The 17,986-nt window shown below is 41.9% G+C and overlaps 1 protein-coding gene across 2 annotated transcripts in view; it reads right to left on the reverse strand.

Moving 5' to 3' along the window:
* The window catches only part of PKNOX1 (PBX/knotted 1 homeobox 1), a 34,683-nt gene extending 20,448 nt beyond the window's left edge, over window positions 1-14,235 (reverse strand). Inside the window, exons 1-2 of one of the 2 annotated variants that reach the window (XM_021546777.3) lie at window positions 14,123-14,235; window positions 3,534-3,613 (exon numbers count right to left, since the gene is read on the reverse strand). The gene's annotated coding sequence lies outside the window, so the exon portion shown is untranslated. Of the gene's footprint in view, window positions 1-3,533; window positions 3,614-9,022; window positions 9,077-14,122 lie in introns of those variants that run through there. The other variant, XM_077781690.1, reaches the window with a different exon arrangement.
* Window positions 14,236-17,986: the final 3,751 nt, after the last annotated feature.

A 17,986-nucleotide genomic window follows, 5' to 3' on the forward strand; every position in this document is an offset into this window, starting at 1 on the left:
GAGACATTTGATACTTTGGGAAATATTAATTATAATAGGATTTAAATACAAGTAAATGTATCGTGTTATTCTCTCTAGGCATTAGCTGGAGTTTGGTGCCCAGATGAGTTAAACATTTTTAAATTAAGACATACCATAATTTAAAAAAAATAAATTAGCAAAACACCACCACCAGATAGAGTGTACCCAACTTTTTTGTTCACATTATTACTTCACATTTCATTTTCATGTCAGATCTGCAGCCATTACAACTGAAATCATGTAACTCATTAAGCTATTACCAGTAACTATTAACACAGAAGTCAATTTTCCTTGACACATAGGAGTTCTAATGTTTAGCTACTGTTGAAAAAATCCATATTAAAAAAGAGCTCATATCTTGAAAAACATTATACCCAGGCAATAATTCCAGGCTTTCTGCTCTTTTTCACTTATGACAGTATTGAAGAACTAAGTTTTAAAATTTTCACCACTTTAAGATCTGAAACAGAATATTTTTAAATTTTTTTTTGCAATGTGTTCAATCACTACGAATTTTTCAACTATTTTTAAATCCTTCCCTTATTGCATACTACTAGTGCATATGACAATTTTAAGAGCAATTTTTACATTTCTGGATATTTTCCCCTACAGATTATAACAGTCTCCAGTGAGTGTTTCATTTTGGAAACACAGGACAAATTTCAAGGTTCCCTACTTTGACAACAGTTTCAGGCACAGAGACAAACCAAACTCCTCAGGAGAAATCTCAAGCCTTACTTTGCATCAAATTCACTCAGTGTAATTCCTAAGTATGAGTGCAATTTTAAATTTTTTTTTTTTTAAATAGTTTCAAAGACCAGAGAAGTTCACCAAGATGATGTAAGCATGGCTTCCTCCACAAACCAAGCAATATCTATTTTAACTGAACATCAGTATTCTTTCTTTGAAACTCCAAAAACATGACTGATTTCTTCACCAAAATTAAAAATACAAAGTGAACAACTGAAGTGCACTCACTGATAGAAGTACTTCAGATGTTGCATTTCTTTTTTACAGTTACAAATCATTTAGTGTTAAAAGTTAAATCAGCATTTGCACAATAAGCGAGATACCTCTCAAAATACTTTAAGGGAACACATTCTGTAGCATCAGCTCTGCAAGCATTTGTTTGATGTTTAAATATTTATTTTCTTCCATAAATGGCAGCTGACAGCCAATGCAAGTGCCTGTCTGTATTGATAGAGTGAACAGGCACATAGAAAATGCTGCTTTTCTTCTTTTTCAAAAGACATATATTTAATTTATGACTGTGACATCCAAAGCATGGACCAGACTACCCTCAAAATAAAAGCAGAACAGTTGAAATGACCAACAGAGCAAACACTATTTAATGATTATTTTAAAGCTAAGTCCCACAGAAAATACTGCTAAAGAAATTGTTTAACTGTGGGAGAAAGATTAAATTCTTAGGCAAAAATGAGAAAATAAAACAGTTGTAGAAGAGGAAGAAAGTCTTAAGAGTTCACAAGGACATAAGATCATATTTGTGGCATGAAGAAAAACCTGGAGAGGGAGGCTACAAAGATAATACATGTAAAGTGGTAAAGACAGTAGGACATGGCAAGAATTTTTGGAGAACAAGACAAGTTGGACTAACTCTTCCTTCCAGATTTCCATAACGAAGAGACTTCCACATCTGGAAGGCCCGCAGGCCACACAAAAGAAAAAAGGAGGTGCACAGCTTTGAGCTAGATCCATAGATTATTGCATCTAGAAGGACTTTGACCATATTCTCTCCCAGTGGGATGACTAGAAGGAAATCTACATGAGAATATCCTTTATTTCCCACAAGAGCTTCCCCTCTGACTTATAATTACAGTAGAAAAAGATTAAGCTATTAGACAAGATAGGAACTGATGAGATTTAGTGAAGACAACCACTGCAAATCAAGAAGAACAAATTGAGCTAATCACACACTTAAATTGAGGCAATTAACTGAGGAATTACTTCTCTTCACTAAAAAGAAACATTTGCTCATTACTCAGTAGAGGCAAGAAACAAACTGTGTTAAACTTTAGGAAAAGTAACTGAGAAGGTATTTACAGATTGGGGGTTTATGGCCTCATTTGGGATGCAGCACCCAGGGCTCGTTAGCAGGCACAGCCCCAGCAGATGCTCAGGCTGCAGACAGCGCTGGGGCTGCTATCGCTCCCAGATGTTTATCACTGCCACAGCTAATTACTGCCCCAGCTCCTCCACAGCTCACACAACACCTGGATGCTTTCTGATCCTTTTTACACCCAGTCAGCCAGGCTGCTTCAGGCCTCTCCCTGCTGAAGGTGGCTGTGATGGAAAGCAGCTGACTTGGAATGAAGTGGTTGTGGTGTGCTGGAACAAGCCCTGCTCTTGGCTGACCTACTCGTGTGGTCATTTCTGGCTCGTGTGTGTCCATTCTCAGCTCACAGACCATCTCCAACCAGCACACTCTACCTCAGGACACAGAGTATTTGGCTATCTGAGGTGAACCCAAGAATATATGACTTCAGGACATCTTAGCTTTCAAAATGCCAATTATTCTCTGTGAAAGAAATCGAGAGTTAGAGGGAAAACTGCGTGTTTGTGTTCTATTCAAAGACTTACAAATAACAAAAATAACCTGCTGGTCTGCTTCACACAGAACAGAACTAACTCTTATTCTATTTCTTTTGAAAGCAAAGTGTGTAGAAAACCCAAGGAAAAACTGAAGGTCATGTAACTGGAAGCTGATGCATGACCTGCAATCAGAAACTCCACTGACACCTGTGGTGAAAGGGAATTCATAAAAGATCACAGTCTACAAAGCAAAGGGGAAAAAAAAAAAGGGAAGCCTTTTATAAAAGGAGATGTGAAGTGAAAATGTAAAGCAGAAAGGAAACTAAATGAAGAGGGGTAATCATAATTAGAAATGTGGAGAGTTTGTGCAAGTTGAGTATGTAAGAGAAGAGATTAAACGTGAGCTGAAACATACACACAAAGTGATCACTTAACATTCATCACTCCACTGCTCGCTTGTTCCACTTACTCCTTCATAATTAAGGGCACAAGGACCACCCAGTAACGTTCACAGAGGTACAAGTGAGCTGCTGGAGATCAGTGGTATCATTTTTAACATATACAAGCTACAACAGATGTTCGTAAGAGATATAAATAGTTATGCTCCAGGCTACGACCTAACCACCAACCCTCTTAGGGCTGTGAAGGAACTGCCCAACAGACTTGTTAACAAGTAATCATTCCTCCTAATTTTCCCTCATACATGTTTCTTTGAAGTCCTTCAGAGAGAAATGCTTGACTGGCAGATTTGGCATGGCTCTTTGTTCATTCTTATTTAAGTTTAGTCCTGGTACTTGCTCTGTAACATTATATCCTCACATTCACACAAGGTGAAACAAAAATCAACTTTTTGACACATGAAAAGCAACTAGAACTGGCTTCCTTTTCAACACAATATAGGATGATATTTATTTGTTTTCTAAAGAAGACAAAATATTGTCCATGAGAAAGCAGCTCACCCCTTTCCTTCAATGAGTTGAAGACATTATCTTGTTCCAGCACAGAGATCCCACTTATGTGCAAGGTGGAAGACAGAAACCTAAAAATCAACAGAGAAATAGAAGAAAATAACACCTTAGAACACACATTCTAAGACTCAGCTCCATTCTTTTAAATTGTTTTACTATGTGTTTCCTTCATCAAGTGTTAATGAACAGACAGGAATTTTTTGCACGTTTTGCAAATCTTTGCATTGTTAATAATCTCTAATCACACCCATTATCCCACGCTTGAACTTCTTATCCCATTATTTGATCTTTCTGTCATCTTATTCCATTCATTCTCTACATTCACCTTTGTCTCTGCTGACACCTCTAACAGAAGGCTCCATTTGGATAATAACTCTCTCACTGTTCAACCTTCATATTTTACTCCTTGGCTCCGTGTCTGACTGCCAAGACTAGGCAAGACATATCCCAAAAATAAAACCATGAAATGCAAATAGGAGTAACTCACCACTGTTGTGAAAATTAAGCATGAAATCAAGAAAGGTGAGAGATTTTTTTCCCCTCCCATTTAAATCTCCTTCATAATCATTTGAATACAATCCATTATAAAATCAAAGCAGATGCTAGAAATGGGCCATGGTTAGGATCCTGTGTTCTGTGAAGACAGGTTTTCCTACAGGATTATTCGGCCATTTTAAAAAGCTTTCAAAAAATTACAGCTTAAAATTACTTTAATTACGTTTAATAGCACCCATATGATACAGTGAAGCTACTTTTAAAAAGTAGTAAGGATTGTGAAAGCAAAGTAGCAAAGATTGTGAAAACAAACGTAGAAAACATAACTGCTGAAAAGCATTAAAAAACCATCTCAGGAGACGTTTCAGACACTAAGGTTGCACAGGGGCCACCAGAAATTAAATGATGGCTAAAACACAGCTGAGATCTTGAATCTGATTATCTCTGTTTCTCACAGAGATTAAGTTCACAATTAGAATAAGAGAGAAAGTAACTCCAACATTTCTGAAAGCAAGATGAAATTGGTCTTTGGTCTTTAAATTAATTAAAATTTATGCACGTGCTGTTTTCCAAGAAGTGATGGTTTTCAGACAAGTTCACAGAAAAACAAAATGTGAAGGGCCACTCAATCTAGATGCCTTCCCTGGTTCATGAAACCTGGTTCTAACAGAGCAGGGAAGCTATCTGAGGAGTTTTAAGGCAGTTTAAATTTCAGCCATTGGTTAGAAACTGAACACTGAGCAAGAAGGAGTTTCAGCCCAAAGTGATACACCTGGTCTCAATTGAAGGTTCAAGGAGCAGATGGCACATTAAAAGTTCTTACCACTTTTCCTTAAACTGCCAAAGATCTGCATATTCAGAAAATGGGCTTCTCTCATTTTTGCAGCTTTTTAATTCAATTCTAAGGACAATGTAACCCTCTTACTCCCTTCTTCACATGCCATGCATTTTGGTACTCATTCTCACTTCAATTTACTGGGCTACTTTCAAATAAAGGACTTCTCACTATTTATGGCATCTTCAGAACAGAGGTCACTGACAGATAAATCAGGATAGATAAATAGATGAATTATCCATTCCTTGTCTCTGCTCAGACATAAGGAGCACTACTGCAAACCTGAAAATCCTGCCCTTGCAAACCTGAAAAATAACTGCAGCCAGGAACTGGTGGGACCACTGCTGCCAGATCTGGTTGGTCCAATATTCAGTGTATGAAGAAGTAGCCCTTGCCTGCAAAGCCTTCAGCTGTAACTCTAGAAACAGCAAATTTCTAGGCAGCTTATGAGATATTGAGGGCAGGAACAAAGAGGTGCTAAAGAAATGCAGGCCTGGGTGAAAGATGCTGCAGAGGGAAGGATGTGGCTAAGGAGCCAGAGGATGCTGCAGTGACAGTGCCCTCTTCAAAGAGACATTGGACAACATTTAATACTGCTAAACCCTGAAAAATATCAGACAAGAGAGATCTGAGCTTGCAGATGATGATGTCTTCTTGCACATTTCAGATACACCTGTTACAGGGTGGAGACAACACCAAGGCACTCTGGAGTCTTAACCTGGACTTGCTATTGCCAATTTTTGTTTTCCTTTAATTCCTCCGGCAGACAAGCTTTAAAGTAATGCCATCGTAATAAAAATACTCAACTACGAAACCAAAACAAAGGGCAACTTGCTTTGTCTCTCAGAAAGTGAATCAGCACTGAGGTTTTAAGTACAAAGTAAAACAGGAACTTGTTCATTCAAGCACTGAAGAGCCCTCGTTTGAGTCATCCTCTCATTCTGCATTTCAGGAAGCAAAGACCTGTGAGTACATCCACATGAAGTAATACAAGCAGACATTAAGATCCATGTATTTTTATAGATTCAAATAATGATAGCAATAATTGATTAAAATAATGAAGCAGCAAGTAGAGCAAATGCCAACATCCAGGATTCACTCCACCTCTGCTGCAGTCCTGACCTGCCCACGCAGAGTCATTCACAGAAATTAAGACAAACAAATCAATATGAAGCTGATACAGACAAGTTTATTAAAACTGTGCTCAATGAGAATGTTCTCCTCGTTCAGCACAAAGGTGGCTTCCATTTCCTCTGTCTCATGTACTTAAAAAGTACAGCCATTATTTAGAATATTATACTTTTAAGAAAGACAATGTTCCTGTTCAGGAACATAATACCAGCCTCAGGGAGTTCCATCACACAGATACAGCCACTCTGTTACTTTACAACAGCTATGCTGTCAATTGCCCTGGGAGTCAAGCCCTAAAAAGCCACAAAACCAATTTTGGGCTGCAGTAAAATGAGATTTATTTTGTGTCACTTTGTTCCCTTTATTGTTTGGTGGTGCAATAGTTATTTATATGTTAATCTTGATGAATATGAGATGACATTAAAAAATGAATGCCAATTATACTTTAAGAAATGGAAAATTAAAATCCACAAGTAAAGTTGAATTTCTGCAGAAATACAGGCTGTGGTCCAAGCTACCATCAACCTTTCTTTACATGTAGGATTTTGAACATGGATGCTAGGTAATAGTGACTTTATTCAGCAAGGCCTCTCCAACAGTGTATCTACTGCTTTGCTGTGCCATTAATCTTTCCTAGCATCCTCTTTTCATATCCCTCCATCTCAGATCTTAACAATCCATACAAAATGTTCACACCAAAGGCCACCTCCCAAGCACCACCACACACTGTCACACAGCATGACCAACAACAAACCATCTCATTACAAGATTTGTGCTCCTTTAACAACTCATGCTTTGTTTAAACTCTGCTTTTAGTACATTTAGTTGTAGAAATTTTCCTATTAGCAAGTACCAAATTAATAAATATATATCTATATATAAATGTGCCACTTTATAAGCTAAAATTGCATATGCTGTTAACTGATAAAATTAATATTAAGGATGCATAGATCATAGCAATTCCTCCAGGTATAAAACAGAAATAAAAAACTGAGGGGATCTTGGTCTTGTGAAGAACTCCAGCTCCTAATTCTGCACACATCCTTGGTGTGTACACCAGCTTATTTTTAGGGAAAGGTACAAAATCATGGGTCACATTCCTGATTCCATGTCAGCACCAATTTACCACAGTCCTTCTTGACAAAGACGAGAAAGATGAGGAATTCTATCCAATCCTTCATTCAGAAATGAATGTTTCTGAAGTCAGAAAGTCATAAAATGATGTATCCAGGTATCCTGCCCCCAGGTAGCTCTTGGAATTCTGGAAGGAAATCCTCAGGTTCTCTCCTACCTTCTGCAAAATAGAATCCTCATTCTTCTGACTATGGAAAGGTCCTCAAATTCAAGGAACTTCTTGCAGCATCTCATTTCTCCTACCCAATTCATACTGTAATTTGACTGGGCTTTATTAGCACCATAAAGTAATAGTAAGGAATTTAGGGGACTAAACAGCAATTTTGGCAAGAGAAAAATGAAACCTGGGGGAAAGGAAAACACCCTCTTTAATTGTTCCAAGACTCTTAAGGGATTAGGGTATGAAGGAGCAAAAATATTTCCCATCACTCCCTCATCCACTACCAATATTCACATCATAAATGAAGATTCCTTTTTTTTTTTCTGTATTCTTAACACTATAAACAGAAGGACTTTAGGGTCCAGTACAAGAATCCTCACACACACATCATGAATCCTCACACACATTTATTGTTACAGGACAGAGAAGGATTTTTTTGCCCTCATTTTTTACCCAATGTGTTTTCATAACTTGTTGGACACAAAAATCAGAAAGATGCTGTCACATCTGCCTTGCTGCTCTTGTGGCAAGAGTGTGGCATTGGGAAGACTCCAAATGCTCTTTACATCCCAGAGGATGTGTATCAGCACTTCCACAACTGGAACTGATCCTGTACAACTCCTGCTTACTGATATTTAATTACCTTATCAAACCAAATTTCAATTAAAAAAAAGACAAAAGTAACTCAATAAACAGGAAAAAAAAAAAGGATGAGAACTCCACCACCCTCACCATTTCTCTGGCATTGCCCACGTGGACACACAGGGTTGCTTGTGCCCTGGACACAGATCCATCCCTCTGCCACTGAAGCCTTTGGAATATCCACACAAGCACGTCCCAAATTTCTTACTTTTGGAGACACTCATGGAACCATCTCCTTCCAGGCAAATTAAACCAAGGCAACAGGAAATCCTATTTTAATCATGATTTGCATCAGCGCCCAATAAACTATGACTGAAATTAATTTTGTTTTGTGTTTATATTTTGTGGTTTCATAAGGAAGATGCAGAATAACCACCACTCTCTCTGCCTTTATTGCTATTGAATACTTTACAATGTGAGCAGTTTGTGTAAGCATATGTTATTATTTCCAACATTTTTATAATAAAACCATAAAAGGACCCAATTATTCTATGAAAGGGTGAATTCCTGATGCTATTGAAGTACAACTGAAGGGTGCCTAGGAGTTTTATTTAAATAATAAATGCAACTAAAATTTTAAATTTAAAATGGACTTTGGATGTTGAATGGATAAGAACATGACCTCTACACATTTCTGGCATTTGAACAATTCATCAAGATCAAGATGTTACCTTACCAATTATTTAATTTTTATATCCTTTATGATTTCTGGAATAACAACCCCATTCATGAATCAATCATTAACTTGGACTAGCCAAAAAACCTGAAAGTGGCACAAAACTCTGGCCCTGCAACCCTCTGTGAAATCCAATTCCAATCCATCACTAACTTTTCCAGAATCTTCCCTGTTCTGATTCCAACATTTGGTCAAACCTGAAAAACTAACTTGGTTTTGCTACTAAGTTTAGGTCTTAAAATGAACTGTTCTTTTCTTTTTAAAATGAGGATGAAATAAAAACTCTTCCTTTCCTGCTCCTCTCTTGTTTCCCACCGCTCAGAAACACAAATCTCCATCCTTCCAGGAGTCATGACTGCTGCCTAAGTGTTCTGGGGTAAAGAAAGACTATTTAGGATTAAACTTACCCATCCCTACTGCTGTGAGCTGCATCATGCTGAACTACTTGGTCCAGGTGATGACTGCACAGGCAGGTGACATGCAAGGACCAACAGACAGGAAGACACTCGTGTTACACAGAATATTCAGGTAATTTAGATAATAAATGTTGGCCCAGTACCATATAAACCAAGTTTTCCAAGAGGTTTTGGCCTGTTGAAGGTTCTCAATGAACAGCCATATGCTCCATGTGAATGCTTTCGATCCTGTCCCCTCTGCAACAATAAAATGTACAACTGCTGATATGCTCTTAAATAAGAAGAATCCTGCCTTTCTTATAAACTAACATATTTGCTTTCTCTTAGAGTCATTCTTAAGATGCTGAGTCATTTTTAAGTTGGCAGAATAACCCTGCTCAAACATATTCATTGTGGCAAATTTCAGTAGGACTAAGAATTAAATTACTGAAATCAACACCTCGAAATAACAATAATAATAAAAGATAAACAGGTAATCTTCCTTCTAGTGTTGCTATTACCATGGTCTAGACCACATAAAAATGGGCTAGAAAATTTAAATTAAGTGATCACAGACTGACCCAGAAGTTCTTTAGTTACAAAGACATACAACACAGCACACACATTTTAATTCCCCTGTTTTCTAGGCAGATCAAAAACATGTAAAGATCCAATTTCTGTTTTCTAATTGCCTCTGCTTCCTTGGAATATAAAAGGCTTGGACTTTCTTTTTCAGCAAGTATGATAATATCCTTTTTCCCTTTGCTTTGTTTGCTGTGTAACTCATAAAAAGCCAAGCAGGATGTGAAGTATAGCCACACTTCCTAGCTTCTTCTGCCTTCAAGAAAAAACACAGGCAATTCCAAAACCTCACCAATAAAATAAAAATTGGAATTTGGAGGTTTAAAAGAAATGGATCCCTATTTCAGTACACCAGAAGTAGGCTGCCATATTCTACTTTTTGCCTGAATTTCCCATCAGCTGCAGAAGAGAGCACAGCAGGGTGAAGGACAGTCTGTGATCATCACACTCAGCTTCCATTTTCAAAAATCACCTTTTGACTCTCTGTGTACTCAAACAGCCCTCAGGTTTAACAGCAAATACCTCTGTTGTACACCTAGGTACTAAAAAATGAGAACACCACGGCCCGGAGGAGCTGCCACATCAAACCCCAAACAATGTGTTCCTGTGAAGGATGAGAACCAACCATGTCAGAACAAGGTCTGAGTTTTATTTCCCTTTCTAGCACCAATGTTTGCCTCCCAGCGCCATACATGACATGGGATCCCCTCTTTGCTGGCAGGGGAACCAAGTTACTGCCCCTCAGCAACTTCATAAAAACGTGCCACAGCTCCATAATAACAAAATTGGCACTTCCAGATCCGTGGTTCCATTATTTTATTTTCCACCTCATCTCTGATCTACCTGATGAATCCTGTGTTCCACAGTTCTGGCGTGAAACCACCTCAGTGGACAAAGTGAAGAGCCTGCTACAAGTGTGAATATTTCACTGTTCAGTCACCCTGGGGAGATCTAGAATAGTCTGGGTAAAAGATTTTGGCAACATCTGGCATCAAGTAAGCAAATGAAAGAACTCCATCAGCAGCTTTTTCTCCTTGCTCTTGGAATCCTCCTGCTTAGAAGAGCAGTAAGTTGTTTTACATTTTGTACAGCACTGAGCTGTGGCAAAATAAACCCCTCTGAGGCTTCTCATTTTTAAACCTACAGACCCTTTGAACAAGTGAGAAGTGAAGTAACCAGCTGCTGCAAGAGAAGTAACATTTGCAACATTTTTAATTTCACACACAAAAAAATTGCATTTGGTCTTACTTAGACCAAAATACAAATATTAATCTGCTTTACTGTAAGCTTTCACATATGTGCCAGTTTTGCAGAGGCAACATTTGGCTGCCAGACCACGACATAATATTCTGAAATACAATTTGGACTGCTCCACTCAGAACATTAACACGGCCATTAGAACAGGCAGTTCCAGTGCCACAGTGGTGGCTCTGTGATCATTCACCCTCGGCCACTACTACAGGCTTTAATTTCACCAAAGAGTTACTCTTTTCCAGGAAACTGAATTGCTCCTGAACAGTCCCAAATTTGCTGTGGCAGCAATCAGAATTATTAGGGCTTTATGAGAGCACTGCATTTACAGCACAGAAAAATATGGTTGGAAAGCAGAATTCTGAAGAAGAAATTACAGCTTCCAGAAGACTAACCATTTTGTAAGGCTAAAGTATTTTAAATAAATTTGTATTTCATTCATTCTAAACTCCTTTCAGTCCCATAATGGAAGATTGCAAAGACTTAGCTTTAAAATGTTATTTTTATTTGACCCAAATATTACAAATTGTATTAAGAATACAAATCAAAGCTGTAAGTACTTAATACCAGCTTGACTTTTTACATGCCAAAGTGAAATTTCCAAATACAAAACCCTCACTAACCCTAACAACAACAACAACAATGTACTCAAAATGTGAAGAATAAGAAACAAGAAGAAAAAAAATTTTTCAACAAGAAAAAAAATTCAGCCCAGCAAAACACATAAGCACAGATTTAAAAAAAATGCATGGCCAAAATCCACTGGGGAGATCAATGAGCAATGATCTGAGCCTCCAAAATCTCAGTTCAGCACACCAGCCTCTACTTTACCCTGTGACTTTCCCTTTTTACCCTGTGACTGCAGCACACTGAGCTCTGCCTTTCACCACTGAACTGGAGATTATGTAAAGAAAACGCAGTGAAACCTACACTGAAGTTTTCCTGTGGATACTTTAATTACGAGACGACAAGAAAATATATCAAGTGGTGACAGTCAAAAAAAAATGCTGTATAGTTCATAAAATAAACTGAAGATAGAATATTCATGAGAAAAATAATTTTAATTATTTTGAATAGATTATGTGAAATCTTTGGGGGATTTTTTTTCCTGCAGACACGTTTGAAAACTTGAATGTAATGATTCTATATGTGATTACACAGACTCAGAAAAAGATAAATCTGCAATTTGACTTGACAGAAAATGCACTTGCTGTTGCTTGACACTGTAGCAATGACACAGTCTGGAAACACATCTAAGGATGGATTTCTGATACAGTCACAACATCTTGTTTCCTGGTTCAGTGTAATCCATAAAATTCACATGTGCAGCTAGCAGGGACTGACCAGGGCTCCATCCAGCTGCAGAAGCCATCTCACTTCAACCACACATACAAATACAGCCACAGGGATGTAACCCCACAGCACAGGCAGCCCATAAACAGATTATATCCCACAGAGGACAGGGAACAACCTGTGAGCATGTGCACAGCATGGAGAACAGCAGGATATGTGGATATCCTAAGCCACAGTTGTTACAATTCTCCTCACCAAACAATCTGCACTAAAATTTTGTGGAAGAGAATGCTTGAGAATAAAATTAGGAACTAACTAAATGAACATTTTTTTCTAAAAACTAAGAAAGGTTTTTTTTTGTTTTTTTTTTTTAAAAAAGAGATATTTAGCATACTTTGAGAGTGACCTACAGCCTCTAGCTCTTCTCCACAGGATGTTGGCCCAAGTGTTTTCCAACATCCAGAACATAATGCCCATGTTGCCTGTTCCTGGGATCTGTTTAATGGAATGCACACAACCTATTCCAAAGAGGAGCAAGGACACAAAATGAATCTTGCCTGGGCAGCACTCAAATGAAAAAAAAAAAAAAATCCAACAAACCAGCAACTCATTCAGTTTTAAGGGTTTCATAGCAGTGTCTTGCATTAGGAATAAATTATTTACTGCTCCATCCCTGGAAGTGTCCAAAGCCAGGCTGGACACTGGAGCTTGCAGAAACCTGGGATAGTGGATGGTGTCCCTGCCCACGGCAGGGGGTTGGAACAAGACGAGCTTTTAGGTCCCTTCCAACTCAAACCATTCTGGGATTCTCCCTCCCTAAACCACACCAGTCATTTACTCAGACAAAACTACAAAAAGGGACTAAAAACTTCAGCAGCAGCAGACTAAAAAAATAAGCAAATACTGTGACCTATCTCTTAAAATTACACTACGTATCGCCATTTAAGACTAAAGAAAATATGTAATCAATTAAATTTTTAAAAACAGCAATAAGCTATACAGAGAATTGTCACACGAACGTGTTAACTACTTATATTGTGATATTGCTAATTGACGAACTCCGGCGCGGTGGGAGCGAAGGAAAGCCATGGACCGCTCCATGAGACCCGGGACATGTGGCTCACTGAGGCAATAGCTGGGGATAAAACCAGCGCTTGATTTATTATTGTTTACACATCCCCAGCAGGGCCTCTGGGCAGTGTCAAGTCTCAGCTCCTAATTGCGGCCGCGTAAACACGCGGCAACCCCGGGGCTGGCTGCCGGGAAGGTGTCTGCTCGCAGGGCAGCCGGCAGAGCGCGGGGGTCACGGCGGAACGGAGCCAGCACCGAGGAGCGACCCGGAGCGGCCGGCAGGCGGGAGCATCCCGCAGAGCGGGGCGCATCCCCGCCGGGGCAGGGCAGGTGTGCCGGGGGATCCCGGGAGGGAGCGGAGGAGAGCGGCGTGCAGCTGCGAGGGGCGGCGGTGGCGGAGCAGCCCCCTCCGGTTCCCCCCGCCGCCTCCGAGGAGCGGCCAGCACGGTGCTGCCCCTTTAAGCATCGCGTCGCCTCCTCTCCCTCCCTCCTTCCTTTCCACCCCCCCCCCCCCCATCCCATCGCCCCCATCTCCTTCCTCCTCCTCCTCCTCTTCCTCCTCCTCCGCGCGGACCCGCGCGCGCTCCCGCGTCCCCTCCCCGCGCGCGCCCCCGCCGGGACACAACGGGCGCACGGCGGCCGTTCCAGAACCTTCCTCGCTCCGCTCCCCCCCCCCACACCCCTCCCCGCTTTTCCCCTCCTTCCCCTCCCCGCGCCCGCCACCGCCCCTTAAACCCCCCGGTCCGTGCGAGCGGCGGCGGAGCGCGGGTGCCCCTTTCCCCCCTCGCCGCCGCCGCCGCCCCGCTCGCCCCTTCCCCGGCCGCTCTGCCGCTTCCCCGGTGCGGCCGTGCCCGGGCGGCGGGCGCGCCGTGATGGACGGCGGGGCTGGAGCGGGGTTTGAGTGACAGCGCTTACCTCGGGTGCCAATCTTCGTCACACTGACAAGCGGCTGCAGCAATCGGGACCCGCACCGCCGCCGCGCGCGTCACCGCGCGCCGCCGCGCCCGGCCAATCGCCGCCCGCGCCGCCCCCGACGCCACGGCGCGCCTCATCAATATTCATCGCTCCGGGGCGGGGCTTGGGCGCACCGCCCCTCCGCATTGGGGGCCGCCCGTCTCTCCCTCATGAATATGGATGAGGAGGGCGGGGAAAAGCAGGGGGGTGAGGCCACGCCTCTCGCTGTGTGTGAGGCGGGGGGATGAAACCATTGCTGGGGGTGGGGGGGAGGAGGGAGGCACCAAGTGGCTCCGCCATGAGGGGAGAGGCTGCGGCGGGTTCGTGCCGCCGCACGAACGCCGTTCCCTCGGGCAGCGCTTGGTGCTCGCCCTCGGTTCGCCTCAGGGCGCTGCTCGCCGGGCTCGGGAGGGCGCCTCGCCTCGGCTGGTGGCGCTGCGGTGCCCCGGGGAGCCGCGCAGGGCGGGCGGGGCTCGCCCCGGGCAGCCCCGGGCGCGGCAGCCGCGCTGGAGGCTCCTCACGGCTCGTCCCAGCAGCTCCTCCGGCCTGCCTGGGGTGAGGCTGCCCGGCCGAGCCCTGGCCCCCTCCCGGCCCCAGAGCTGCGCCCCCTGTTCCCCCAGACCCCCAAAGCGCGGGACCTGCGCTGTCCCTCAGGATCCTGCCCGCGGCCCCGCCACGGCCCGAAATAAAGATGCTGACCACACATGTATTTTTTGGGGTTTTTTTTGTAGTGAAACTCCGCTTGGGAGGAACCAGTGCTGTCACAGCTTCTTCCCCCATGAGTTACCGCTGTTAAATATTCCCCCTTTCCCCAAACCATTCCTATGTAAGGGACAGGAATGTGCTTTCAGGCGGGTGCCCTATGGCTTGGCCGTTTTGCTGTCGGGATATTTAAAAAGAGACTCTGCTGTGCAAAAGGGCTGGGATGCCTTTGGGTCATGCATGTCACAGGTGATGGATCTGGAACTTTCACCTTGCTCTCATTCTCAAGACTTCAGAAAGATCATCCCCACAACACCTCACTGGCTTTGAGAGCAGAGGTTTGCAGGAGGAGGAAGAAAGCGACACATAAAAAGCAAATCTCAATTTAGGAAGCTCCATTTAAACCCAAAGCAGTTTTACTTCCAGGTCCCTCTGCAAAGCCGCCACTGGGAATCTACTTGATTGTCCTGTACCCGCTAAACTGGGAATACTCTACGTTTTTTCATGTTCCATGTCTCTCCCTGGTTTAACAGTAGCAAGTCAGCTATTTCTTTTTCTGTTTTTGGTTTTACGTAACACTTTCCTGGGCCAGGGCACTTTTTAAAGATCTGGCTAATAGTTTGGCACTTACTTAAATGTGCCATCAGTCCCCTGCACGTCACTGCTGTGTCAAGACCCTGCTCAGCCAACACAGTTGCTTCAGGAATCTTGTCACCCTGTCCACACTGCCACCATTTGTCCACTGACAAAACAGTTGCTCCATCCCCTTGCCAGACCGCCTGGAGCCTTCTCAGGAGTTCCTTTTCCAGCCATTTTCCCCTGCACAGTCAGAACCATGTGGACATTGTGAGCACAGAGGAAACTTATACACCAAGCAGAGAGGATAGAACTGAGCTGTGCTAATCCAGAATGCTCAGATGGGTAAATCATGGCTCAGTGTTAGATTTATTTAAGCAAGATTAGGAAAAAAAACAAAACAAACAAACAACTCTTATTTTCTTGTTCACAAGAGCTACTGCTACTGCTGCTACCACAAGTTTCAGCTCTCATTATCCCTGACACATTCATTAGTGACACATCCACTAAACAGTGCTTAAAATTAACTGCTTCCCGTGTCCAGACCTGTCTCTTCTTCAAATTTGATTCTCCCTGCAACCCCTTTGTTCTTCTTCTGCCTTGCCTGCACTTCTTTGGATGGGAGTTCACTGATTTCTTTTGAGAACGAACAGATTCAATTAAAACTAATTTTGTTTCTGTTTAATCTCTCCTCCCAGTGATCTTCAAAGCCTTTCTTGATGCCTTTCCCAACTTGAATTTTCTTTTCTCCTCCTGCTTCCCTTTGCTTTTCCTTCCCTTCCTGGCTGCCACTTTCTATTCCTGAGCTCCCCCCTCATGCACAACAGGTGTAGAAATTCTTCATCTGCTGTTTCCCCCTCACCCCAGTAATCCCATATTTTGGTCGCCTTTGTAGTTAAAGTTAATCCATCCATTACTCTCCTCAGTCTCTTACTCTTTTTGTGATTTCAGTAGATGTTTTACCTCCCTCAATCTTAAAGCTTGTTATCAGAATTATCAGAATGAAGAAAGCCTGGTTCACTCCACATCTGCGCCTCATGGTTTGTTAACCTTAGAGTGTAATGTGCAAGTTTTAGTTGAAATCTCCTCCAAAGTTGTGATTTATTTAAGATTTCTCTTTAGTCAGTGCATGCTGTTGCCCAAATGTTCCCGCTGCAGATTTTCCATGATTTGGGGAGAACATGATATATCCTCCCTGCTCCACAACTTATTTCCATGAAAGCCACAGGAACTATATTATTCTGTCAGCTTTAATCCTGTCTGGAGTAAGTCAGTAGATTCAAACATTATTAAACAGCATGGATACACCCTCAGATATACCTCTGCCTACATGACATGACCATATGAAACTCATTCCCACAAGAAAGTAACCTAAAAATCATTCCTGATCAAACTTGTGACTTCCAGCTCACTGAAAGTTCTGATCCCACTCACTGTCAAGGGGTCCTTGCTTTTCAATTTGTCTTCAGTCATCTCTGATACAGCTTCTGCAGGCTTAATTTTTAAAGGTTAAGCTTAATTTTTAAAATATCACAGCTGAAATGGCTCCAGGAGATGAAGATTTAAGAAAAGCTCTAAAAATTACAGGACCCTTGAGAGAAGCCAGAAACTTAGAAAACATGAGCAGTAGGGGAAAAAGAATGAAGAAGTAACTGAGATGAGTGGTCCAAAGGCAAACAACAAAAAAATCTCAACAAAAAGAAACAGAAAGAGAAAGGACAGGTGCCTTTTCTGTTTCTGAATGTCCAAACAAAGTGTTGGCCCTTAGTTCTGCAAAAGAACAAGGATCCAATCCAAAGGATGGAAGACAGCACTCCTGAGGAAACTCTCCATACTGCAAATCTTATAAGGATTATTGCACAGCTGATGAGGTTTTGTGCTCAGAGCTCCCACTGGTATGGGAGCACTCACTTCAATGCAGTGGCAAGAGGGCCGCTTTTCTTTCTAAAAAAAGCAAAAGCCACATGCCAGGGTGAATGAAATTTCACTTTAATACTTCAAATTGCAAATACATAAAAACAGGGTTTGACAATATTGACATAACAGAACACTCAGATTCTCTAACTTCTGTTACCTTTTTCACATTGTACATATGAAATAAAATTATTAAGTATAGCTCATTATTTAAAACATGCCCAGATAGATTTGTGGGGTCAGGACCTTACCTGACTACTCAGAACAGCTCCCAGTATATAAAAGCACTCCTCACAGCTGGCACAGATAATTGGACACATTGAGCTCCTGCCTCATCAAATGAGACAAGCACTTTCCTAAATCTCTTGTCTTAAATATACTTTCGGTATCTATTTAGGCACAGTAGGATTGTGGAAGTGTATTGGAGGGGCAAAACTGTATCCTACATACAACTGCTAGAGGAATTAAGCTTACTCTGACATCCTTCAGCAACTACCATGGTATGAATATTACAACTGTGTGCAAAACATAACATTCACCTGCATTTAAGCTGTTCAGAAAACTTCTCGTGCCTCTCGACTCTGTACGTGGTAACTCTTTCATAATTAAGCTTTCAAAGGCAACATTTATGTA

This window comes from Lonchura striata, chromosome 2 (assembly GCF_046129695.1).
Source record: "Lonchura striata isolate bLonStr1 chromosome 2, bLonStr1.mat, whole genome shotgun sequence".
Classification (NCBI taxonomy): domain Eukaryota; kingdom Metazoa; phylum Chordata; class Aves; order Passeriformes; family Estrildidae; genus Lonchura; species Lonchura striata.